Consider the following 17266-nt stretch of genomic DNA (forward strand, 5'->3'; position numbering starts at 1 on the left):
ATAAAGCTGTTATTTCAATCTGTGCTTTTCCTTGTGTACATTCTTAGAAGAGCAGGAGGGGCAAGTAATGAGCTGCTTTGCACTGCAATTGTGTTCTGATTGGGTTTCCACGGACAACCCAATGTCCGTGAAAACAGTGGGGGACAAGAGACAGGCTCCAGATTCCTCACTCTCACTGTGTTCCTTCGACCTGGAATAGTTCATCTCTTTTCCTTCTATTATCTATCTATCTATCTATCTATCTATCTATCTATCTATCTATCATCATCTATCTATCTATATCTATCTATCATCTATCTATCTATCTATCTATCTATCTATCTATCTATCTATCTATCATCTATCATCTATCTGTCCATCTCCTGGGTAAGATTTAACTAGGAATAAAAAAATAAGAATTTCTACTATTTTAAAAAAGTTTTAGAAGTGCTGATATAATGGTTTGTTCATATTGCCCCAACTTCTCATTTTGTCGTTAGGACTAATCCTCTAAGAGCCACCTTGCTGGTTGAGATCCAGCAAGGCCACTTCTTGATGCTGTGACTTGGGGCAAGTGGTGTGACCTCTCTATGCTTCACTCCTCATCTCTAGAATGAGGATTATAGTGTCCGCTTTGCAGGGTTGTTGTTAGGGTTGAATGAGAGCATGTATGTCAGTGTTCAGAAGGTTGCCTGGAGTGCCAGGAGCGCCATACAGAAGGAAGCCCCGACATGGCACCAGTTCCCAAGTGCAGAGGGTCCTCCTTTCCCCTCAAATTCCTCCTCTGGTGGCTGCTTCTGCCTGGATTTCTCTAATTGGAATAATTAAAAAATACTTCCTTTCAAATGTCAATGTTTTTTCTTTTTTTCCCTGAGAGTACTGATGCCTTAATCCTTGCCTGTCATACATACCTCAGTGGGGGATTAATGAGGCCCTTTCCTGAGATCAGGTCTTGGTTAAGGTGATGACCGTGGGCCAGGAACAAAAGACACTGGGTTCCAAAGCCAAATTTTTATTTCTCCAATTTCTCCAAATAATATTTTCAAGTCTCTTAGTTTAGAAACAGGTATTGATTTTAACTTTTTTTCCTCCTCTTCCTCCCTAAGTCATTCCTATCACCAAATTGCAGATGGCTCTCAGAGTCACCACTTCTTTCCAGGTGTGTTTTATTACCTTGTTCAGGCCCTCATCACCTTCCTTTTCTTTGTTTTGTTTTGTTTTTATCTTTTGGCTGCCCAGCATATGGGATCTTAGTTCCCTGACCAGGGATGGAACCCACATCCCCTGCAGTGAAAGCGTGGAGTCTTAACCACTGGACCGCCAGGGAAGTCCCATCACTTTCCTTTTGGATTGAGGTCTCCACCCAGTTCTCAGTGGGTTTCTTAAATTCTGTCTCGTCCTTCTCCATGATGAGAATCACTGACAGGTTCTGTGGCAGGTTGTACTCTCAAACTGTGCTCAAGGATCTTACAATCCAAACTTTTTTGCCTGGTTTAAAATCCTGTAACTGGGATTTCATCTATTTCATCTACTCAGCTTTGGTTCTGATCCCCCCACATGTGGTCCTTTCATCTAATCATTGCTCCCTCCTCTACTCACCCCACCTCCTAGGTCTCTGTTTCTTCATCTTCCTCATGGACTCAATGTTTTATAAGCTCACTTCTAGCCAACAATTTAGGATTCGTTCTCGTCTCTTGGATTGAAATGCCTTCCTCAAAATATATCCCACCTACCTTTAAATATCCAGCTCCTAACACCAGCCCTCCATGTAACTTACGTGAGTGCTCCAGGCTAAATTCATGTTTCTCTTTTGTGAGTGCCTCTGGTACTCAAACTTTTCTGAAATATTTTGTGTATTTGTATAGTGGTTAAGTACATGGTGTTTACAGTCAGATAGATCTGACTGCAGGTTTGAAACCTGGCTCTACCAATTATTATGTCACTGAGTTAACTTCTCTTGGTGTCAGTTTCCTCATTGGAGAGGCTCTTCAGGGACAGTGACATAAGACACAAAGTCAAGGGTCACACTGTTTGGGTTTGAATCCTGGCTTTACCACACACTAGCTGAGTCTCCTGGAAAGTTTGTTAACAGTCTCTAAGCCTGAGTATCTTCATCTGTAAAATGGGCATGCTATTAGTAGATACTTCAGAAAGTGATTGTGAGGATGAAATGAGGTAATCCATATGCAGTGTTTAGCAGATTCTTGGAAAAATAGGTAGGATTGTTAAAATGTGAGCTAATCACTCTTGGGAAGAGTGATTCTTCCCATCTCCAGATATTTCCTTCTATGCAGAAGGAGCTTAATTGGTGTAAGAGCCCTAGTGTCTTTCCTCCCCTTTACTTATTGCAACTTAAAGGGGGCGAGTAGAGTGGGGTGACTGACTTGATTGGTAAATTCAGGAAGAACAAATGGATCAGGCTTGGCTCAGTTCCTCCCTTTCTTCCTCTTGAGAGTGAGTTGCCCACATGAAGAATGTTTACTTCTCTGTTGCTTCATGCCATACATTTTATAGAAGATTGCCTCTCCATTAGGAGGTCTGTTCTGATGCAGGATACCTGTGCAAGTTTATTTACTTCTAGGATACAGTATTGGGAAATCCATTCATCTGAAAATATATACTCTATCAGTAATAAAGATGATATGTTTGGGATCTTTGTCTTTTTCTTCAATTCATTCAGAACTCAGAGAGCAAGAATATTCCTTATTGGACTCAACAGCACCTATGTCTTTTGGTTTTGATTTAATTAAACGTGCATAAAAGTACATAGCATAGAACCTAGCCAAATACAGGTGTTTATGAATTAGAATTCTTTGATTTAAACAACACTCTGGCCAACTTACATAGAATAGGAATCTACTGGAAGGCTGTAGGATTGCTCATGTAATAAAAGGAAAAGCTGAAGAATGAGACTCAGAGAGGACAGGAGACAAAGTGGCTCTGGCAAGAACTGATGGAGAATTCTTGGGGCACTGCCATCCAGGGTGTCAGCTCCGGCTACTTTCAGTCTTTTTGTCACTCTGCTCAAAATTCAAATTCTAAGGAGAGAGCCTTTGATTCACTTGGCTTAGGTCACATGGTCACCCCTTACCAGGTGAAGCCAGCTTATCCTTACTGGGAGCCCATCATACAGTGACCAAGGAGGGAAATGTGGCTCCTATCCACTTTGTCACAAAATGCTGGATCACAAAACAGGACAAGTATACTAATAACTAACCTCTGCCATCAATAAAAATGAGCGTAATTGTTCTCATCATCAATTCCCCAACTATATTTAAAGCATCCTAGGGGGAAATAACTATGTCTTACACTTTTTTCCATACTTTACAGCATTGAACATATTTTCTTTCTATTCTTACTTCCAAGAACACACTTTAACTTATTCTGAATATCCCCTTATCTTATTCCTGATGCTATGTTTTTTTTGTTTGTTTTGGGGTTTTTTTTGTCTTAAACCATCTTGTGTCTCATTTCTAGGCAGGTCATCTTGAAGCATAGTGCCTCCTGAGTACCTTGGAGCAGTCAGTGAGTAGGTATTGATTGATTAATTATGAAAATGAATTGTCACTGCCTATTATATTGAAAGGCAGCATGATGAGTTGGCCTTTGCTCAGCAGAAAGGACACAATGGAGATGTGAGCCATTACTTGTCACTGTAATTCAAGAACATGGACTGATGGTCAAGCATCAGAGAAGGGGTAATATAGTCAGAGTCAGATACGGAGATAGGCCCAGCAAGAGACTAGAAGAGATCAAAACAAGGGTGAGAAGTGAGATAAATGAACTATAACAGAAGTCTTCCATGACCCACAGACGTCAAAGGAGACTAGTTATTGCTTAGGTAAAATTGTTGAGGGACTGCTACTTGGTATTTTGAAAAAATAAGAAGGATCATCCACTGTCATAACCATTTGAAATAATTTCTTCTGGGAAACACAATTATGATAATCTTTTCTTGTGAAGAGTGCCCTTTCTCCAGCAACATCAGCATCATGGAGCCAGCTGGAAATGCAAAATCTCAGGCATCACCCCACACTTATGACTCCAACTCTGCATTTTTGACTCCCAGGTGGCTCATGTGCACATTAGAGCTTGAGAACTGCCTGAGGGTATCCAAAGATCATTAGAGGGAAAGTCAGAAGACTTGGGCACTAATATTCCCTTCACCCCTCTCTAGCATGTGACTCTAGAAATGGCTTATTCCCTGAGTCTCAGCTTTCCCATCTGTATAATGGGAATGACATATCCCCACTCCTTGTTTTCAGGACTTGTGGGGCAGAACCAATAAAATTTGAATGTAAAGGTATTTTGAAAACTGAAAAGTGCCCTGGAAATGGAAGCTCTTCAGTCACTAAGTACATGAGGCTGGGGAGGAAACACTGACCTTTCCCCTGGCTATCACTTGTGGGTTGTACTTGACTGCTGTATTCTTTTCTTTCCAGCCCTGGGTAAACTTCACCCTGTGTGAAGGAGATGTGAACAAGTCAGCAGATGATGCATTTATTTTTGAACACATTAATTCCTTTATCAGCTCTATTTATTTTCTGAGGGCATCATTGTATTACATTAATGCCTCAAGTTGTTAACAGTACCAGCTGGCACTGCAGGCATCACTTATCCTCACTGTGTAAAAGCTCAGAGGGTAGAACGGAAATTGCCATCCAAAGCCCAATGCTGGCTCTCCTCCTTGGTGTGCTTTTAATCTCCCCTTGGGAGCAGATCCACCATTCCCTCCTTTGTTTCCAAAGCCTTTTATTCGTGATATCATCTGGCATCTCTGCCATTTATTTTGTTTTTCTTTGATGGATTTTGAGGTTTGAGAGGAGCAGAGACTGTTCATAGTTTCTTTTTTATTTCTGTCTCTTCAAGGCTTAGCACATAGTAGGAATGCAAGAAATATCTGTGTAATTTGAGTGGTGGAGGAAAATACAAAATCTACCAATTTGTCCTATTCATCCATTTTTTCTCAGCATAAATGGGACTTTCAGATAAACTACATTTAACAATTTAGACTAGACCCTGTGCTCCCATAGCACTGTTTCAAAACGCTCATCACACATGTACCTCTTGAATGAATGTCTTTCCTGATAGCTTGTGAGCTCTCTGACAGCAGGGATTGTCTGTCTTATTCTTGCCCATATTCTCAAGGCTCAGAATAATGTCTGTCACATAGTAGGTATTCAATAAATATCTGTAGAATTAAAGTGAGTGATTTGATATAGATTCCAATTTTTGAGGATTCCTACTTTTGCTGTTCCTTTCCACAACCAGTTTATTTCAACAGTAAGTGTTCCCCAGTTGGAAATCTGGGCAATTTCTTCCCAGTTTAGGAAGTTTCCCTCTCAGTTCTTTTTTCCTAGTGGCTGACTACCTGGAGAGAAGGAAAGTAACATTTACTGAATGCCCACTTTCAACAATATGTAGTAACAAGTGTTATTATCTCTACTTTTCTACTGACAAAAATGATGCTCAGGAGGCATGACCAAGGTCATAGAGTTACTAAGAGACAGGATTTCAACCCAGATCTAACTGAATTTACAGTCACTCTTTTGCTGAATCACACTTCTTGTGCAGAGTTGCTTCAAGGTAGCAACTTTGTCTGAATAGGGGCCACAGATCTGGTCAATGTTTGAGAACAGAGATATTCTGAATTTAATTCCTTGTATAGATTTATCTTCAACAAGAACCGCTTCATAACTCAACATTCAGTCTTCTACATTAAGTCATCTCCTTCCAGCTGGCGCCTGTAACTTGACCGTGGCCTTGTTCCATCTTTCTCAGATCTAGGGCAGTGATGGTCAGCCTGTTTCTCATAGACGCTTGTTGGTGATTCTTTCATCCAGTGGTAGGAACTGGGTTAAGGTTCAAAGTAAGCTCTGATGCAAATGTATTTGGATTTTTAAGAAGTACATCTTCCTCTCTCCCAGATAAACGATCTGTCCTTGGTTTCTACTTACACAGGGCCTATTCAAGTCACATAGTTCATAAAGCCTAAAGAGCAAAAATGATCATCAATATAATTACTATTGGGCTGTAGACCCACTGATAAGCGTCATCATGTTCTTAACAATATTCATATCATATTCTCATATCACATATTCTTGTAATTTATATTTTGTTTAATCTATTACTTAATGTTTTAATTGATTTTTTTGAAGCATCCTTTCAACATTCATTCACCAAATACAGTTGGCCCTTGAACAACATGGGTTTGAACTGCACAGGTCCATTTATATGTGGATTTTTTTCAAGTAAATACTACAGTACTCCATGCCCGCAGTTGGATGATTCCTTGGCTGTGCACCGGTAGATACAGAGAATTGACTATAAGTTATATGCAGATTTTTGACTGCATGGACGGCTGGCATCCCAACCTCCCGCATTGTTCAAGGGTCAACTGTACAGTAGTCCCTTGACATCAGCAAGGAATTGGTTCCAGGACATCCATGTGGGTACCTAAATCCACTCAAGTCCCTTATATAAAATGGCGTACTATTTGCATATAAACTACGCACATACTTCCGTATACCTTAAACCATCTTGAGATTACTTATAATACCTAATACAATGTAAATGCTATGTAAATAGTTGTAAATACAAGGTAAATGCTTTGTAAATAGTTAGTGATGTGCAGCAAATTAAAGATTTGCTTTTTGGAACTTTCTAGAACTTTTTATTCCAAATATTTTTTTTTAAATAGGTATTTTTTATAGTGGGTAATGTGAAGACTTCAGATGAAATAGATTGAGAAACTGATTGGAAATTGAATGCAAACTAAGACCACTTGACTGTTACTGAAATGAATAGCCCAGTTTGCCTTTTTTTTTTTTTTTAAAGAAATTCACGTTCTTTTATTTATTTATTTATTTATGACTGTGTTGAGTCTTCGTTTCTGTGCGAGGGCTTTCTCTAGTTGCGGCAAGTGGGGACCACTCTTCATCGCGGTGCGCGGGACTCTCACCATCGCGGCCTCTCTTGTTGCGGAGCACGGGCTCCAGACGCGCAGGCTCAGTAGTTGTGGCTCATGGGCCCAGTTGCTCCGCGGCACGTGGGATCTTCCCAGACCAGGGCTCGAACCCGTGTCCCCTGCATTGGCAGGCAGATTCTCAACCACTGCGCCACCAGGGAAGCCCATTCCAAATATTTTTGATCAATGGTTAGTTGAATCATGGATGCGGACCCAGCAGATATGGAGGGAGGGCTGACTGCACCTACCTGACTGTGTGGATGCCTACCTTACATCAGGTGCTTTGCTAAGTGATAATGCCAACCGGAGACATCATGGGCCCTGGCCTCAAGTATAATTTATTCCTATGAAAAATGCCCATGTCTACCTGACAGACTCAAGAAAGGCTTTCTAGAGGAGGAGGCCTTGATAGAGACTGGATAGAGAAGAATGAACGTGTCTGGGAGCAGTCAAGTGGTAGCTGAGAAAAGTATGTGGTGTAGTAAGGTCAGGGTACATAAGGACAAACATAAAAACAACCAACTTTTTAGTCCAATAAGTTCTGTCCATGCAATATTGTTTAATGCCTTAAAGACAAAAAAAGAATTTTAAAGGCGAGAAAAGGAGCTGTTGAAAACATTCAAGATTATAGTTTTGCTCTGAGTACATTCTAAAAGGTTTTTCCTGCCCTTATGTTGTCGTTTTGGTGGAAAAGAACCCTGCATTTCAATTGCCAGAAAGAGCCATCCGGCTGAGCAAAGGGAGAAGCCCTTCATGGGGTCATTTAAAATCTTGACTGAGACAAATGGGACAATCTGGTCACTGAGAATGAAGTGGCAACTGTGATAAAGGGCCCTTTTGTTAATGGCAGTGTCCTCTCCAACCAAGCCACAGGGTGCTCTAGAAAGATGTGTGTGTTTTCCCAGCCTAGACGCATTTTTTCTCTTGGAAAAGAGACACAATTTCACACAGCTGAAGGGACTTGGGTCAAAGTTACATTGAGAGCTCTGGTTTAAACTAGACGGATAGTTTTGTTCAAATGCTGGGCTCACCATATGACTCATTAATCATATCGTATAACCCAGAGAGCATCTAGTCTAAACTTCTTTTTAGATGAGGAAAATGCAACCCAGAGAAGACAAGCAATTTCCACAAAGACACAAAGCTGATTAGTGCCAGGTCTGTATTAATCCAGTGCTGACCTTATAATAACATTTGTTATTTAGTTAATTAGTTATTTTATTAATAATTATTTACTGAGTACTTATGGTGTTACCGAACTCAGGTTCAGCTTGAAAGCAAATACTTGAGAGACGTATGTTGGTTGGAAAAGAAAGTTTGCTTTTTTCAGCAGGCTGGCAACCTGGGGAGAAGATGGCCTCATGTCCAACAATCAACTCCAAAGATTCTACTCAACCACGAAAGTTTTTTAAGGGGGAATCATTTGGGAAGGGACACAGAGTGTTTGTTTTCTTCCACTGTGTGAAGACTTTCTTCTGATTGGTTGCTGGTGAGGTAACAGGGCGGAGTTCCTGGAATCTTGTGCTCAGCCTGAAGTTACCATCCTCCACCTGGGTGCCAGCCTTAGTTTTTGCAGAAGAACTCAAAGATATTGTCATGTATATTCCCTGAGGAGGAACCAGGACCTTGCCCCAAGGCTGCACTATTTTTTCTTGACTGCTGCTCCTTTGCTTCTGCATTCCTTCCCTTCTCTGATTAGCAGCTGTTTGAATCTGCCTTTTGGAACTTAGGGAAGGTCAAGGAGGCTGAATGAAGCCCATTTCCTATAAATAAGAAATGGGGAACAGGGAAAGGATTTGTACCCAGGAGGGCCCCAGAGGGTCCTGCTCCATTTCAATGGTGTGCTAAATGCTTTGTTAGGATTATTTTTGTCATGGATTATTTTCAGTGGAGAGGCAACATCCAGTTATGAGTTCAGTGCTCACTGCTGTTGGGTCTGGGGCTAGTTGCCCAGCCTCGCTAAGCCTCAGTTTTCTATCTATAAAATGGAGGAGGTAAGAGTCCCCGTTGCAAGCACATCACGAAGATTAAATGAGATAATGCACGTAGAGCTCAGAACAGCATCTGGCACACTTAATACCCAGCTTGCTAGGATTTAATCTTTCTGGGCTTTCTATCAGAGCACAACTCTTTACTCTGTAAGTCTTATGTCTGCCTGCCCTAAAGATGATTATGAAAGGTTTATTTCCTTTGAGTGCTTTCATTCTCTCTAGGTCCCTCTAAATCCCTGATTGACAAGTCTGCAGGGCTGGAGCTTGTCTCTCTCACAGTCATCCCCTCTCTCTAGATCCTCCTTCCCCTCCTCCAGGTTCTTGGCAGCTTCCCCTGGAGGGAATTCAGATGTGTTCCATTAGAGCCTCAACCTTGGGAGGGAGCTTCATCAGTGGTGTGCCTGCATCTCCTGATCCTTTCAGAGAGGAACAGGGGCAGCTCCTGGATGGCGTGTCATCCATCTCTGAGCCCAGCCAGGTTTAGGTTGGCTCACAAGATCTGGGACTTGTCATAATCTTTGGCATTCTAAGAATGGGTTCCATAGAGCCCTGGAGTTGAAACAAAACAAAAACCCCCCAACATAATAAGCTGGACAGTACATCAGCCCTTTTGGCAAGGAGCAAGGGAGGAGCAGTTAAGCACATATTTGGCTATGTGTGTTCCTAACAACATAATAGAGTTTTCTTGGTTACTTCTGAAGTTTGATCACTTCTAATGGAATAAGTCATCTTCTGGGCAAGGTTTTTGCAGATGCACGAACACCTTACTCCTCTGCTCTCCTTTTGCAAATCATCCTCCCTATGAGTGAGTATGCAATCTACTTTTGTGCACAACTAGTTGGGAGGAAAGCTGGCCATTCAACATGCATTTATGAAGGCAATACATTCTGGAGGGAGGCAGAAGCTTCAGGAGAGGTCTGGAAAAGATTTTTCAAATACTCTATTTGCATAAGACAGCTCTAGCCATCAGTGCATTCCTTAGACCCTCAGTCTCTGAGGCTCATTTGAATTGTAACCTTTTGTGGTTTCTTTGTTCCTTTTGATTTGAGGAATGAGCTCTTTTTATTTTGGATATCTTAAGGGAATTTTGGAGAATCTTGTCTTGTTTTTTTTTTTGGTCACCTGTGAAAATGAAGATGTAGCTTTGAAGTGGGGCAAGTGGAATGAATGGAGACTTTTTTGTGGGGGGAGGACTTACATGACAGTACACCCATTTGTCATTTAACCTTCATGGCAACTGGTCCTCAGAGAGGTTAATTGATTGGCAGAAGATTACAAGGACCTTGTTTATTTCTCCCCAGGTTTGTCTGCCTCCAAAGACCATGCATACAACAGAGATAAAATGATTTTGTCATTTTACTACCTCTTCTCCAGTTCATTTTTTTTTTTTTTTTTATCCTGAAATTTGCCTCCTTCTTACACTTCTGTGTTCTTTTGATCTAAACCTCATGCATCCTTTAGGATCTGGGGCACTGCATGTTTTTCCCATTTGGATTCCAATACTTATTTCCTTACATACTTATTTTTTTACAACACTACATGCTTTGGTTTACTAAACAAAACCATCCAAGTTTCTTCTAATTTTATTACTGTTAGAAGTACTAATATGTAGCAGAGCTATTAATTCTTAAAACTTCTTTTCTTATTTATGTTAATAGCTAGAGCTTTTCTTTCCACATATCATTTTTAATCCTGAAAACTCCTATTCATGACATTCAGTGTTTCAAGGCATTTATTCCAAACTAACTGCTTAATTCATATTTTTGTTCATTGATTTTAGTGTTAGCAACAATTTGAGAGATACTTGTAGACAAGTAATTGTATAATGGAAGTAGGATCTCTGTTTAATAAGAAATGTGTGGAATGAGGTTGGCCTACATCATTTTGCAGTTTGGGAAGCTGCAAATGGTTGACCATGGCTGGGACTCAGGTTTCATGTGTGGAGCCAGCAGGACCACAAAGCAGCCTGGACTTATCCTGAAGGTGATGGTGCATCATAGGATGTTTCACCCCTAAGTATGATTTTTGCTGTGAATTTTTTTTATAGATACCCTTTATAATATCAAGAAGGTTCCTTTCTATTTTGAGATTGCTATTGATTTTGGGTCGCCTCGGCATGCCGTGGCTTGAAGCAAGATTTTGGTTCCCAGCCAGAGACTGAGGTCAGGCTGAGGCAGGAGATAGATGGGCTCCAGATTAGGCATTTACAACTGGCCTCCTGTTTACAGTTCTTGGGGTGAGAAAAAGATGGGCTTTAGGCTGGGCACTTACAACTAGCCTCCTGTTTGCATTTCCTGAGACAGGAGATAGGTGGGCTCCAGGTTAGATATTTACAATCAGCCTCCTGTTTGCACTTTGAAATAGAAATAACAACAGAAACAGGATAAATAGCCAGGATTTGTCTCCTGTGGGTACCTTAAGATAACAGTCATGGCAGGAACAGAGAGAGGCTAAACCTTGTTTGAGTATAGGGTCAAGAGGTCACATATTGCCCATCCTTGGGGCAAGGGAGACATTGCACATGCGCAGAAAGGCTCCTTGGAGGTCAAAAAGAAGGGGGCACCACCCCACAATATGTGATGCCATAGGCCTCTGGGCTGGAATCCATCTTGGAAAAAAGTTGCGCATGCCTGTTGGGGAGGGTCCTAAGGCAGGTCAGGTGTGGAAAAAGAAACCAGATGATTGGCCAAAGCTAAACAAAGACCCAGAAGACCTGCCCTATATAAACGACCTAACCACCTCTTTACTGCACTCCTCCTCATTAGGGAGGACGCCCACACCCTTTCTCTCCAGGTGTGTTTCTCTGCCTGCCTTGGTTCTGTCTTAACAAACTCTGTGTGCTCTCCCACTTGTTATACTGTGTCTCTCCCACTTATACTGTGTCTCTATAATAAACTTTGTACCTGTTTTTACAGTTTTTGCCTCCTTGAGAAATGCATTTTTCAATGGGGTCAAGAGCCCAAGGAACTCTGCTTCTAGCCTGTAGCCCCTGCTGGACTAGTGGCTAGGATTCCTGGTTTTCATCCAGGCTTCCCAGGTCCAATTCCTGGGCAGGGAACTAAGATCTAACTTCACGCCACTACTCACTGCTGCCTCTCAGAGATCAGGGCCATGGCAGTGAGAGTGTTAAATATTAGCCACTAGACCACCAGGGACCAGTGGCCAGTGACAAGGCCCTGGCTCATCAGCTGTATAGAAATGAATTTCCGGGGCTTCCCTGGTGGCGCAGTGGTTGAGAATCTGCCTGCCAATGCAGGGGACACGGGTTCGAGCCCTGGTCTGGGAAGATCCCACATGCCGCGGAGCAACTGGGCCCGTGAGCCACAATTACTGAGCCTGTGCGTCTGGAGCCTGTGCTCCGCAACAAGAGAGGCCACGATAGTGAGAGGTCCGTGCACCTCGATGAAGAGTGGCCCCCGCTTGCCACAACTAGGGAAAGCCCTCGCACAGAAACGAAGACCCAACACAGCCATAAATAAAATAAATAAAATTTAAAAAAAAAAGAAAAAAGAAAATGCTCTTTATTAAAAAAAAAAAAAAAAAAAGAAATGAATTTCCACATAGAGACAGAAAGTAGTGAAGCAAGTAAAGTGTTTATTAGGAGGAAAAAGAGTACAATATGTGTGGATAGACACACGGGTGGGCTCAGAAAGAGAGTCACACCCTTGTGGTAATTTGAATCACTTTTATGGGACATTTCTTCCAGGTTTCCTTCGACCAATCATCTTGCTTTGCCTGGTTCTGAGTCCGTATTTAGTATTTCTCAGGGTCCTTCCCTGTGTGTGTGCGCATCTCTTAGCCAAGACAGATTCCAGCGAAGAGACCTATGGGTGGTTGACATCACTTACTATGGGGAAAGTCGGGAAGTCTCCTTGACATCCAGAATGAGGAATATGTGGTCTTTTATCTCTTATCTGGGCAGGGCCCAGGCATCCTCTCTTGATTGTCCTGCTATTGATATTTTAGAGTTTCTGTCCACAGGGAATGAATTCCAGCTGTTTACCCTGGGGGGGACCCATCTGTCTCCTGCCTCACTATGAGATTTTTTTTTTTTAATGCTTTTTTTTTTAAAGCTTATTTATTTATTCATTGATTGATTGATTGATTGATTGATTGCTGTGTTGGGTCTTCGTTTCTGTGCGAGGGCTCCCTCCAGCTGCGGCGAGCAGGGGCCACTCTTCATCGTGGTGCGCGGGCCTCTCACCATCGCGGCCTCTCTTGCTGCGGAGCACAGGCTCCAGACGCGCAGGCTCAGCAATTGTGGCTCACGGGCCTAGTTGCTCCGTGGCACGTGGGATCCTCCCAGACCAGGGCTCGAACCCACGTCCCTTGCATTGGCAGCAGACCCTCAACCACTGCGCCACCAGGGAAGCTCTGAGATTCTTATATCATAAAATGGAGACGACTTCTGTTAAAAGCTTTTTCTGCACTGAGAAGGCAATATGATAATTAGCCTTTATTTTGTTAATGTGGTGAGTTAATTGTTCCATTTTTTTTGACAGTTAAACCAATCTTGCTTCCTTGGAATAAATGTTTCTCGGTCATAATGTATTAACCATTTTAAACATTGCTGGATTTTGTTTGTTTATATTTTTTGCATCTTCATGACTGAAATCATCCTGTAATTTTCACTTCTTGTAATGTCCTTGTCAGATTTTGGCATAAAGATTTTGCTGGCCTCATAAGTAAGTTTTGAGAGTGTTCCATTTCATGCTGTTCTCTGAAATGGTTTGTGTATAAACGGCTATGCCTTCCTTAAATGTTTGGTAGAATACACTGGTGAAACTATTTGGTACTGGGTTTTCTTTTTTGAGAGTTTAAGATTATGGACTCAATTTCTTTGATGCTATAGGATGATTCAGATATTCGATTTTTTCTTGTGTCAGTTTTACAAATTGTATTTTTAATGTAAGTTTTTCTATTTTTATCAAACTTTAAACTTTAATGACCTAAAATTGTTTTATAGTATTCTCTTGTGATCTTTTTAATATCTATAAGATCTTTAATGATTTTCCTTTTTTCTTACCTAACATTGGTTATTTTTCTTTTTCTCTTTTTTCTTGATTAATCTTGCTAGATAGTTATTAATATTACTACTCTGTCCAAATAACCAACTTTGGTCTCTGTTGATTCCTCTCTATTGTAAATTTGTTCTCTCTTTCCTTAATTTCTGCTTCTACTATTTTTCTTCTTTATTCTATTTTTCTTTGGTTATAAATTGCTCTTCTATTGCTAGTTTCTTGAGATGATTACTTAGTTCATAACTTTTTAGTCTTCTTTTATAATGCATACATTTAAAGGTAGAAATGTTCTGTAAGATGCATCCTATAAGTGTTTTTATGAACTGTTTCCTTGATCTTTTAGATCTTTTATTTAAAATATTTTCTAATTTTTATTTTTTATTTCCTTTGAATAATGTGTTATTTAGAAGGATATTCTTTAGTCTTCAAACACATTGGAATTTATAGTTTTGGGGTCATTGATTCTTAGCTTAATTTCACTGTGTTTAAATATATATTCTGTATGATTTTAGTCCTTTGACATTGGTTAAGATTTGTTTTATGATCAAGGATATTGTTAGGCTTTATAACTACTTCATGTATATTTGGAAAAAAATGTGTATGCTACAGTTATTGAGTAGAATATTCATATATGGTAATTAGGCTATATTTACCAATGTGTTGTTCAGATTATCTTTATCTTCATTAACTGTTTTGACTACATATATTATTACTGAAAGAAGTATAATAAAACATCCACTAAGGTAATAGATTTGTCTATTTCTCCTTTCAGTTCTATCAGTTTTTGTCTTGTATATTTCGGCCTATGTTATTTGGTGCATATAAATGTATAATTGCCATATCTACCTAGTAAATAAAATCTTTTTAAATTATGAAGTTTATTTTTTATTCATTTGTAATACTTTGACCTTAAAGTACATTTTTCTGATATTAATTTAGCAACACTAGCTTTTTTTTTTTCAGTTATTCTTTACATGGTATATCTTTTTCATTCTTTTACTTTTTATATACTTTTATAATATCTCCATATTTTAGATTACTCTTGTGAATAGTTGATAGTTGAGCTTTTTTTTATTATAAAGCCTGGCATTCTCTGCCTTTAATTGGAAAATTTGGTCTATTTACATTTAATTTATTACTGATATATTTGGTTTGAATATCTCATTTTACTGTTAGCTTTCTATTTATGCCAAACAACATATATTCCTGTACTTCTTGTTTCTTGTCAGAATACAAGAATATAAAAGAATTTAGATTGTTTGAATTTTTTCATTTTCCCTCTTTTGTTTGCTTAATAATTATATACTTTTACTGGAGTTTTGATGGTGTCTTACTCAGTTTGGGCTGTATAACAAAACTAGGTGGCTTATCAAAAACAGAAATTTATTTCTCACATTTCTGGAGGCTCTATGTCTGAGATCATTGTGCCAGCATAGTTGGGTTCTGATAAGAGCCCTCTTCTGAGTTGCAGATAGCAAATTTCTCCTTGTATACTTACATGGTGGAAAGAGAGAAAGGAAACAAGCTTTCTCATGACACTTAGAAAGGCACTAATCTCACTTACGATGGCTCCACCCTCATGACCTCATCAGATCCTAATTCCCTCCCAAAGGCCTAACTCCTGATATAATCACATTGAGGTGTAGAGTTTCAGCATATGAATTTTGGAGGGACACAATCATCCAGTCTACAAGTGCTTAGTCTAGAGATTACTACATGCATCCACAACCTATCAAAGGCTAGTGTTATTTGGTACTTTTTACCCTCTTTATGTTCAGTACAAGGATCTTAGAATATTTGATCTCCATCTTTTAACTTATATACTATTGTTGCTGCATATAAATAAGTTTACAGATATTTAAAATCCTATCACAGATAATAATTTTTGCTTTTCACAATCAATATTCACCGAGCATTAATCACAAATTTGCTCTTTTTGTTGATGTGTATTCCTTCCTTCATCTCTAAGCTTCCATTTGGGCTAATTCCTTTTTCCTAAAAAACTTCATTTATAATGGGTCTGCTGAATTCTATTTTTGTCTGAAAATATTTCATCTTTATTCTTGAAGGCTATTATTGCTGGATATAGAATTCTAAGTTGACAAGACATTTTTTCCCAAGATACTTTGTTGAAATAATTCTGTTGTCTTATTTCACTATTCCTGTTGAGATGGTAATGCATCTCTTTCCTTTCTGTTTTTAGTGTTTTGTTTTTGTCTTTGGTTATCAGCAGTTTGACCATGATGTGTCTAGATGTGGATTTCTTTGTATTTATCTTGCTTGGGATTTGTAAGAATTCTTGAATTTATGACTTAAATTCAAACCTTTCATCAGTTTTGGAAAAAATTCAGCTAATTGTTTCAAATATTTCTTCTTCCCAATTCTTTCTGTATTTTCTCTCTGAGATTTATTATACATGTTAGTCTTTTTAATGTATTTCATCTGCACTTAAGTCTCTGCTGTATTTTGTTCCCTCTTGAATAATTCTGGATATTTTCTTCTTTCTTCTTGTTTTAAGTTGTACCTAACTGCTGCTAAACACATCCATGGAGTTCTTACTTTTGCTTATTGTATTTTTTAGTTCTAATATTTCCATTTCATTATATTTTTGTAATTTCCAATTATCTGCCAAAATTCTGAATCTTGTCTTTTATCTCCTCAGAAGCATTATTATTCTAAAATCTATGACTAATAATTTTATTATCTAGAACTACTTGGATCTTTTTCTGTTCTCTTTGTTCTTGTGTATCTTGTCTTCTTTTTTTTTTTTCACACACACACACTGTATTTTATTTTTACAAGAGATAAATAGACTGACACCAAGCATTGTACATGGATGACCACAACAAAAGCAACAATGATTGCAATTACCAAACATGAAACACACTCATACTATGTCATAATATTGACATTCAGTCCAGTAATCCTCCACTGTAACAGCTCCCTTACTTTGCAGTGAAAATTGATTTGTATATTCTATGCCTCTGAGTCCTTGTGGGATTTTTTTTTTTTTACTTCAGACAGAAAGTCACAAAAATTATACTCATCCTCATCAGTTCACTCAGTACCATGTAATTAATTTTTTTTTATCTTGATCTTTTGTTAACACTTTTATGAGTTCATCAGTTTTTCATTAGAGTTCTGAAAATGCTTATTCATACAGTTCAGCAGTACAGTCAGTTACCAGAAACCTGTACTTGTCAGAGTCTTTTCCATGAGTTTCTTGAAGATGAAACCCTTTTACAGGAACATATTTGCAAAAGCATCAGAGTACACCCAGAACTGTCTGTAAATGACAAAAGACTTAA

This window comes from Balaenoptera acutorostrata, chromosome 20, assembly GCF_949987535.1.
Source record: "Balaenoptera acutorostrata chromosome 20, mBalAcu1.1, whole genome shotgun sequence".
NCBI lineage: Eukaryota > Metazoa > Chordata > Mammalia > Artiodactyla > Balaenopteridae > Balaenoptera > Balaenoptera acutorostrata.